The 11,624-nt window shown below is 18.6% G+C and overlaps 4 pseudogenes; all 4 read left to right on the top strand.

The window, feature by feature from the left end:
* Positions 1-517: 517 nt before the first annotated feature.
* Positions 518-2,018, top strand: LOC143365161 (cytochrome c oxidase subunit 1 pseudogene; annotated as a pseudogene).
* LOC143365159 (cytochrome c oxidase subunit 2 pseudogene) lies at positions 1,625-3,769 on the top strand (annotated as a pseudogene).
* Positions 3,770-3,867: 98 nt separating this feature from the next.
* LOC143365162 (cytochrome c oxidase subunit 3 pseudogene) lies at positions 3,868-4,536 on the top strand (annotated as a pseudogene).
* A 2,540-nt stretch (positions 4,537-7,076) lies between these two features.
* LOC143365160 (cytochrome b pseudogene) lies at positions 7,077-11,540 on the top strand (annotated as a pseudogene).
* Positions 11,541-11,624: the final 84 nt, after the last annotated feature.

The raw sequence follows: 11,624 nt of genomic DNA on the forward strand, positions 1-11,624 counted from the left end.
CCATTTATTATTAAATGAAATTTAATTGATCTTATATTATCAAATAATTATATAATTATATTATCCATATTAATTATCTTTTCTAGATTATTAATAACCTTTAATTATTTAAATTTTAATAATAACAATTTTTTTTTAACAAATTCTAAAATTAGACATAAAATTAATTTATTTGATTATTCTAATTTTAATACTATATTTATTATATATTTTTCATTTTTAACATTTACTTTAATTTTTACCTTTTCATTTATAAACTAAATTTATAATTTTTTAATTTCTTTAAATTTGCAATTTAATATTTTTTATAAACTATATAAATAAAGATTTTAAGTTAATAAAACTTAAAACCTTCAAAGTTTTATATAAATATATATTTAACTTAATTATTTAAATCTTAATTTAATATTAGAAAATTTATTTTCATAAATAAATTTACAGTTTACTCCTTTTATCAGGCATAATATTTCTAAATAAAATTTATTACCAAAAATGATTTTATTCAACTAACCATAAAAATATTGGAATACTTTATTTTATCTTTGCTATATGATCAGGGATAATCGGAGCATCTTTAAGTATAATTATTCGTATAGAATTAAGAACACCTGGAAGATGAATTAATAACGACCAAATTTATAATACTATTGTAACTTCACATGCTTTTATTATAATTTTTTTTATAGTTATACCATTTATAATTGGGGGGTTTGGAAATTGATTAGTACCACTAATAATTGGGGCTCCTGATATAGCTTTCCCACGTATAAATAATATAAGATTTTGATTATTAATTCCTTCATTATTTATACTTATAATAAGAAGAACTTTATCTACAGGATCAGGAACAGGTTGAACTATTTACCCTCCCCTATCTTCAATTATATATCACTCATCCTTTTCTGTTGATTTTACTATTTTTTCTTTACATATTGCAGGTATTTCTTCTATTATAGGTGCTATTAATTTTATTGTTTCAATTATATTAATAAAAAATATTTCACTTAATATAAATCAAATCCCCTTATTTCCTTGATCAGTTAAAATTACTGCTATTTTACTTCTTCTTTCTCTCCCTGTTTTAGCAGGTGCTATTACTATACTATTAACAGACCGAAATTTAAATACATCTTTTTTTGATCCTTCCGGAGGAGGAGACCCTATTCTTTATCAACATTTATTCTGATTTTTTGGTCATCCTGAAGTTTATATTTTAATTCTCCCCGGATTTGGATTAATTTCACATATTATTTTTAACGAAAGAGGAAAAAAAGAAATTTTCGGAAATTTAGGAATAATTTATGCTATATTAGGAATTGGATTTTTAGGATTTATTGTATGAGCTCATCACATATTTACTGTAGGATTAGATGTTGATACACGAGCATATTTTACATCTGCCACTATAATTATTGCTGTACCAACAGGAATTAAAGTATTTAGATGAATTGCTACTTATTGTGGGTCAAAAATTAAAATAAACCCATCAATTATATGATCTTTAGGATTTATCTTCTTATTTACATTAGGGGGATTAACTGGAATTATATTATCAAATTCTTCTATTGATATTATACTTCATGATACATATTATGTAATTGGTCATTTCCACTATGTTTTATCTATGGGTGCAGTATTTGCAATTATTGCAAGATTAATTCATTGATACCCCCTATTCACTGGACTTACACTAAATAAAAAACTATTAAATATTCAATTTACTATAATATTTCTTGGAGTAAACATAACTTTTTTCCCACAACACTTCTTAGGATTAATGGGAATACCTCGACGATATTCAGATTACCCAGATGCTTACTATTGTTGAAATTTAATTTCATCAATTGGTTCATTAATTGCTTTTAATAGAATAATTTTATTAATCTTTATTATTTTAGAGAGATTAATTATAAAACGTTTAATTATATTTAAATATTTCCAATCATCTTTAGAGTGATTACAAAATTACCCCCCTTATAGACATTCATATAACGAACTTCCTATTATTATTTTTAAATTTTAATATGGCAGAATAGTGTAATGAATTTAAGTCTCATAAATAAAATTAATAATTTTTATTAAAATTTATTTACATAATAAATATAGCTACATGAAATATATATTCTTTCCAAGATCCTAACTCTCCATTTGCTGATAATTTATTTTATTTTTATAATTTTACAATAATTATCCTAACAATAATTACTATTTCTACTATATATATAATAATTTTTATTTTAAATAATAAATATTTAAATTTAAATTTATTAAAAAATCATAATATTGAAATTTTATGAACTATCACTCCTATAATTATACTTTTAATTATTTCAATCCCTTCTCTTAAAACTCTTTATTTTATTGATGAATTATGAAACCCTACATATTTTACTATTAAATCAATTGGCCATCAATGATATTGAAGTTATGAATATCCTGAATTTTCTAATTTTATATTTGACTCTTATATAATTAAATCAATTGAAAATATTAATCAATTTCGTTTATTAGATGTTGATAATCGAGCAGTTATTCCTTATAAAATTCCTATCCGATTACTAGTATCTTCTATAGATGTAATTCACTCATGAACTATCCCAACTATAGGAATTAAAATAGATGCCTCACCAGGTCGAATTAATCAAATATCTTTAATTTCTTTACGACCTGGAATATTTTTTGGACAATGTTCTGAAATTTGTGGTGCATACCATAGATTTATACCTATTGTTATTGAAAGAACAAATTATTTTAATTTTATTAATTGAATTAATAAAAATAATTAAAGAATTAGTTAAATTTTATAACATTAAATTGTCATTTTAAAATTATTATAGTAATACTCTTTCATTAGGTGTCTGAAAGAAAGAAATGGTCTCTTAAACCAAAATATAGTAGTTAATCGTCTACTTCTAATGATTTTATTCTTTTATCCCTCAAATAAGACCTATATATTGACTTTTACTTTTCTTTTTTATACTTATAATTATATATATATATATTTCAATTTTATATTTTTCTCCTTTTTCATTTTCACCAACTACTCATACTAATTTAAATAATTTTAAATTAATAAAAAAAACTATTAAATTTTAAATGTTAACAAATTTATTTTCAATTTTTGACCCTTCTACAAATAAATTTTTATCTTTAAATTGATTAATTTTATTTTTTCCTTTAATATTAATAAATTGACCTTATTGATTATCACCCTCACGAATTAATATCTTTTGATTAAACTTCTACAAAAAAATTTTTCAAGAATTTTTTAATTTAACAAAAAAAAAATTTTCATCAAACTTGATTATTTTTTTAACTATTATAATTATATTTTTAAAATTAAATTTATTAAGTTTAATACCTTATATTTTTACCCCATCAAGACATTTATCTATTAATCTTTCTTTATCCCTAAGATTATGAATAAGATTTATATTATTTGGATGATTAAATAACACTAATAAAATATTCATTCATCTTCTACCCATAAACACACCAGGACCTTTAATAATTTTTATAATTTTAATTGAATCTATTAGAAATTTTATTCGACCATGAACTCTTGCAATTCGACTATCTGCTAATATATTAGCAGGACATTTACTTTTATCCTTATTAGGAACAACTTTAGAAAATATACCTTATATATTAATTCTTTTTTTTATCCAAAATTTATTAATAATTTTAGAAATTTCAGTTTCTATTATTCAATCCTATGTATTTTCTATTTTAACTTTATTGTATTTTAATGAATCTAATTAAATGAAAATATCTCATCACCACCCATTTCATATAGTAACTTTAAGACCCTGACCTTTAATAACTTCATGAAGAATTTTAAATTTGTTATTAAGAACTATTTATTGATTTAATTCTTCTAACTTCAATATTACTATATTTAATTTATTAATTCTATTTTTAATTCTATACCAATGATGACGAGATATTATTCGAGAAAGAACAATACAAGGATGTCATACATTAAGTGTTTTAAAATTATTAAAATTTGGAATAATTTTATTTATTATTTCAGAATTATTTTTTTTTATTTCTTTTTTTTGAACTTACCTTCATTCAGCAATCTCCCCAAGAATTGAAATTGGTATAATATGACCACCTAAAAATATTATTATATTTAACCCTTATGATATCCCCCTTTTAAACTCAATTATTTTAATTTCTTCGGGATTTACTATTACATGAAGACATAATTTATTAGTTAAAAACAAAAAAAAATCTATAACACCATTAATTTTTACAATTCTACTAGGCATGTATTTTTCCTCTATTCAAATAATTGAATATATAGAAGCCCCTTTTACTTTTAACGATGGAATTTTTGGATCAATTTTTTTTATATCTACAGGATTTCATGGCCTCCATGTATTATTAGGTATCATTTTTTTAAGAACAAGATTAATTCGAATATATTTAAACCACTTTTCTAAAATTCATCATTTTCATTTTGAAGCGGCTACATGATATTGACATTTTGTTGATATTATTTGACTTATTCTTTATATCCTAATTTATTGATGAATATATTAATATATATAATATATATATATATATATATATATATATATATATATAGTATAAATAATTACATTTAATTTCCAATTAAAAGATTTAATTAAATAATATATATAATTTTTAATATCTTTATATTTTTTATCTTTATATTTATTATTATCTCTTTAATTATTTTAATTAATTTTTTTTTTTCAATAATTATAAATAAAGATCGAGAAAAAATTACACCATTTGAATGTGGATTTGACCCTATTACTAGAGCACGATTACCATTTTCAATTAATTTTTATATTATAACTCTAATATTTCTTATTTTTGATGTAGAAATTATTCTAATTTTACCAATTTTAAAATTACTTAATAATCTTTCAATTTTATCTATTTATACTTTTTTCACTTTTCTTTTAATTTTAATTATTAGGCTATGAATTGAATGAACTTGTAACTTATTTAAATGAATCCATTAATTTATATATAGTAATTTTTACATTTAATTTCGACTTAAAAAAAAGAAATTTATTTTTCTTATATAAACAGGATATTAGTTAATATTATATATATAACATTAAATTTGCTTTTTAAAATTAAATTATTTATATCTTTTAATTGAAACCAAAATTTAGGTAAATTATTGTTAATAATTTTTTTGAGACTAATATCTCCAATTAAAGAAATATAAATTTAGAACTTCTAATTCTTTTAATATGATTTAATCATAAATATTTCTAAATTTATATAATTTAAAAAAAATATTATAATTTCAATATAAAATTAACTATTAAGTTTATAAATTTATTTAAAAATTTTTAATTATCTTAATATTTTCAATATTAAACTTTTTATTAAGCTATTTAAATAATTATAAATAAATAAAATAAAAATTAATAACACTCTATAAAATTTTATCAACTTTATTATATGAATTGAATATAATCATCTATTCATCAATGGGTACACCTTCTGTAAATAAAATATTTTTTTTATATTTACACCTAAAATTTTATCTATTCATTTCTCATTGAATTTCTCATATGTTAATATAAATTTTAAAAAATTTAAATAAATTATTTTATAAAAAAAAATTGAATAAAATATTCTCATAATGAAATTTAAATAACTAAAATTTATTAACTTCTTACATCTAAAATGAAATCTAAAGGTTACTATTCATCTAAGAATATATATTATTATTAAAACTAATTTATCATTTTCTGTAATTATACAAGTAAAATAATTAATTAACCTTAAATAAAAATACCCAAAAAAAATTACTAATAATATTATAAAAAATTTACAAAAAATTATAAATTTACCATCTCCTACATATTGGTATCTATAAATCCCTATATATATTTCAAAAAATAATTTTATAATTCGAACTCTATAATTAATTGTTAAAACTGTTGAAATCATTAAAATATAAATTATTAATTTATTTAATCTTCTTACTATTATAAATTCTAAAATTAAATCTTTTGAATAAAACCCAGAAATAAATGGAAAACCACTTAAATTCATAAAAGAAAAAATAAATACAACACTCTTTAAAGGAGTTATTCTTATTACACCTTTAAATTTACGTAAATCTTGCCTTCCTAAAGATGTATGAATATACCCCCCAACACATATAAATATTAAAGATTTAAAAAAAGCATGAATTAATAAATGATAAAACCCTAAATTTACTATACCTAACCCTAAAATTCTTATTATAAACCCTAATTGTCTTAAAGTTGAAAGAGCAATTACTTTTTTTAAATTATATTCATAATTTGCTATTAACCCAGCCATAAACATTGTTAAACTAGAAATAATAATAATATATCTTTTCACTTCAATTAAAATAAATTTATTATACCGAATTATTAAATAAATACCAGCAGTAACCAAAGTAGAAGAATGTACTAAAGAAGAAATAGGAGTAGGGGCAGTTATAGCAGCAGGTAATCAAGCCGAAAAAGGTAATTGAGCACTTTTTGTAATTATTAAAATTAACATTAAAATTATTATAATTAATCTTATTCTATATAATATTAAATTTCAAGAACCTAAAAATGATGATATTCTAATTAATATTAATAACCCAACATCTCCTAATCGATTACAAAGAATAGTTAATATCCCTGAATTATAAGAATTCTTATTTTGATAATAAATTACTAAACAATAAGAAATTAAACCTAACCCATCTCATCCTAATAAAATTCTTAAAATCCTTGGACTTAAAATTATTAAACATATTGAAAAAATAAATAATAATAATAAATATTTAAATCGATTAATATATATATCCCCATTTATATAATTTATTCTATAAAATATAATAAAAAAAGAAATAATTAAAACAACTCCTATATATATTAAACCTATATAATCTAAATAAATTATATAATTAAATTTTATTCTACTTAATATAAAAATTGTTCACTCTAAAATTATTATTATATTATATATATATATATATATATACTTATTAAAATAAAAAATATACCTAAAAAAAATATAATCACCCCATAAACTATTAATTCATAAATAATTTAAAGTTATTATACATCTTTGAAACCACAATTCAAAATTTTTTTCTTAAACTATTTAAATTAAAAAAAAATTAAATCCAAAAATATAATATTTAAAGGTAATCAATGTAAAATTAATACAATATAATTAATTATTTTACTTCTTTTAATTTTTAAATAATAATTTAATTCCCCATGTTGGACATAACAAAATAAATATAATGAATAAATAAATCTAAAAAAACAAAAAAAAATTATAACAATTATTAAATACTCTATTCATATTATTAACCCTACTAATAATATAATTTCTCCCACTAAATTTAATGACACTGGGGCAGATATATTTGAAGAACATAATAAAAATCATATTATTCTTATTTTAGGTATATAATTTATTAATCCTTTATTAATTAATATTAAACGTCTATTAGTTTCTTGATAACAAATATTTACTAAAAAAAATAAACCAGAAGAACATAACCCATGAGCAATTATAATAATATACCTCCCAATTACTCTAATTTTAAAAAATGTTAACATTCTTCTAATTAAAATTCCTATATGAACAACTGATGAATAAGCAACTAAAATTTTTATATCTAATTGGCGTAAACATAACCCCCTCAAAATAACTCTGCCTAATAAACTAATTATTATTATATAAAATTTTATATTTATAAATAAATAATAAAATATAATTACTATTTGTAATAAACCATAAGTTCCTAATTTTAATAAAATTGAAGCTAAAATTATTGAACTATATACTGGGGCTTCAACATGAGCCTTTAATAACCACCCATGAAATATATATATAGGAATCTTTACTAAAAAAGTTCCTATTATAAATATAAAAAAATAACTTCTTATTTTAATTTTTTTTAATTCTACTATTATTATTAAATCTAATATTAATTCATTTATAATTAAAAATAAAAAAATTAAAAAAGGTAAAGAAAAAAATATTGTATAAAATATTATAAAATAAGCAGCTTCCAACCGTTTTTCCCCTAACCCCCATTTAATAATTATAAAAAAAATTAAAATTAACCTTACTTCAAATATAAAATAAAATAATAATAATTGAATTCTTATAAAAAATATTATTAAAATAATTAATAAAACTAAATGTATTTTTATACATAATAAAATATTCTTATCTATTAAAAATAAAAAAATAATACCAAAAATTCATAAACTTAGTATAATTAATATAAATGAATAATTATTTAACCTAAATAATCTACTTATTATAGAAAAATTTACAATAAAATTATATTTAAAAAAAATTTTTACTGTTAAAAATATTAACACACATCTAATAAAATTTTTTAATAAACTTATTTTTATAAATTTATTTTTAAATAATATTAAATATAAATAAGTAATAATTAAAATTTCTACTATCATTTTAAATTTAAAATTTTTATTCTTTGTGAACCATACATATGAACAATTCTAACTATTAAAGAAATACCAATAACTCTTTCACAAACTCCTATAATTAATATATATATAAATATTCAATCATTATTTAAACTGTCAGAAATAATTAAAGTTATAAACAAATAAAATATTAATATATATTCCAATCCAATTAAAAATATTAAAAAATTCTCTATAAATATAAAAATTATTAATAAAATTAATAAAACTATTACTAAATAATAATTATTTAAATAAATCAATTTAGCTAAATAATTTAAAATAAAATATTAATTTTGTAAATTAAATATGAAAATTTTTTCTTTAGCTTAAACTTCAAGAAAATTAACCTTAATATCTTTAATCCCCAAAATTAATATTCTATTTAAACTATTTCTTGAATTCAATGAACAGTTCTTATGAATTTTTTATTAAATTTATACTTTATATTAATATATATATAATTATTATTATTATATATAATAAAAATATCTCCCCACTAAATTTCATAATAAGCTTAATTTTATTCACTTTAATTTATTTAATTTTAAATTATTTAATTACTCAAAAATCATTATATTGTTTCATAATTTTTATTTCAATAATTAGAGGAAATATAATTATATTCCTTTATTTTACAAGATTAATTAACAATTATTATAATAAATCGTTTAAATCTAACCTAAACTTTATTTGATTTATAGTAATTATATTAATTTTTGTTATATTTTTTTATTATTTTTTTAATTATTCAATTAATATTAAATTTAAAACTTCTAATTCATTATTTATTTACAAAACTTATACATACCCACTTTATAAAGTTACCTTCTTAATAATTTTTTATTTATTAATTACTTTATTATTCTCAATAAAAATTTGTTTATCAAAATATAAACCCTTACGAAAAATTATTAATTAATGAAATTTTCTAAACTATTAAAAAATAATAAAATTTTATCAATTTTCAATTATTCTCTAAATAAATTACCATCCCCCATAAATATTAATATATGATGAAATTTTGGTTCAATTTTAGGATTATTTTTAATTATTCAAATTATTTCAGGTCTATTTTTATCTATACATTATTGCCCTAATATTAATCTTGCTTTTCATAGAACAATTCATATTATAAAAAATGTTAAGTTCGGATGATGAATCCGTCTTATCCATATAAATGGAGCATCTTTCTTTTTTTTTACTATATTTCTTCATATTGCCCGAGGAATTTATTATCACTCTTTCAAATTAGTTAATGTTTGATTAATCGGAGTAATTATTTTAATTATATCAATAGCAACAGCATTCTTAGGTTATGTTTTACCATGAGGACAAATATCTTTTTGAGGAGCTACAGTTATTACTAACTTATTATCAGCCTTACCTTTTATTGGAAAAATATTAGTTGAATGAATTTGAGGAGGATTTTCTATTAATAATGCCACATTAAACCGATTCTATACCTTTCATTTTATTCTCCCATTTATAATTTTATTTTTAGTAATTATCCATCTTTTCTTCTTACATAATTCAGGATCAAATAACCCTATAGGATCCAGAAATAAATTTTACTTAATTTATTTTTCACCTTATTTTCTTATTAAAGATGTACTTGGATATATATTAATTTTATTTCTATTTATTATAGTTACTTTAATTTTTCCTTATAATTTAAGTGACCCAGATAATTTTATTATAGCTAACCCTATAATTACACCTGAACATATTAAACCTGAATGATATTTTTTATTTGCTTACACAATTTTACGAATTATTCCTAATAAATTTGGTGGAGTTCTAGGTTTATTTTCATCTATTTTAATTTTAATATTTATACCTATTTTAAATTATAATAAATTAACTTCAAGAAAATTTTATTTTTTAAGAAAAATTCTTTTTTGAATTTTTATTTTATCTTTTATCATATTAACATGGTTAGGAAGGCAATTAATTGAGCCTCCATTTATTAACTTAAGAATATTATTTACATTAATTTACTTTTTATATTTCATTTTAACCCCCTCACTAAATTATATCTGAGATAAATTAATTTATTAGTTAATAAGCTTTAATAGCATTTATTTTGAAAATATTTTATAGATATAAAACTATCTATTAACTTATATTTATATAAATAATTAATTCCTTTATCCTTAAAATAAATAAAATATATAATAATGATAACGATAAAAATTTCTTTCAACATATTATTATTAATTCATCATAACGAATTCGAGGTAAAACCCCTCGAATTCAAATCACAAAAAATATATGAAAAATTATTCTAACAATAAATTTAAATCTTAATAATTTAAACCCTAAAAACATAATTGTTACTAAAAACCTTATAAAAATAATCCTTAAGTATTCAGATATAAAAATTAAAGCAAATAATCTTCTAAAATACTCTGTATTAAAACCAGAGACTAACTCAGATTCTCCTTCAACTAAATCAAAAGGAGTACGATTTAATTCAATTAATATTCTAACCATAAATATTAAATAAACTGGATAAATTATAATTAAAAATTTAATATTTTCTTGAAATTTTAAAAATTCTAATAAATTAAACCTTTCAACTAATAAAATTAAATTAAAAATAATTAAAAATAATCTTACTTCATAAGAAATTGATTGGGCAACTGAACGAATAGCACCCAATATAGAATAATTAGAATTTGAAGCCCACCCCCCTAATATAATTGGAAAAACCCCTACACTCATTAATCTTAATATAAATAAAATTCCTAAATTTATTGAAAATATATTTACATAAAATGGGTAAACTAACCATAATATTATAGATAAAATTAAAGAAATTATAGGTATAAATATATAATAATTTAAATTAATTTTATCTAAAAAAAATAATTCCTTATTTAATAATTTAATTACATCTCTAAAAGGTTGAAAAATTCCTATAATTAATACTTTATTTGGTCCCTTTCGATTTTGAATAAACCCTAATACTTTTCGTTCAAATAATGTTAAAAAAGCTATACTAATTAATATTATTAAAATTAAAACAATAAAAAAAAATAAATTAAAATATAAATTAAATTTTAATACATAAATTATTATCTGTATACTTATTGCATACTTTATTAAATTCTAAATTTATTACACTAATCTGCCAAAATAATT

This window comes from Halictus rubicundus, unplaced genomic scaffold (assembly GCF_050948215.1).
Source record: "Halictus rubicundus isolate RS-2024b unplaced genomic scaffold, iyHalRubi1_principal scaffold1466, whole genome shotgun sequence".
Taxonomy (NCBI): Eukaryota; Metazoa; Arthropoda; class Insecta; order Hymenoptera; family Halictidae; genus Halictus; species Halictus rubicundus.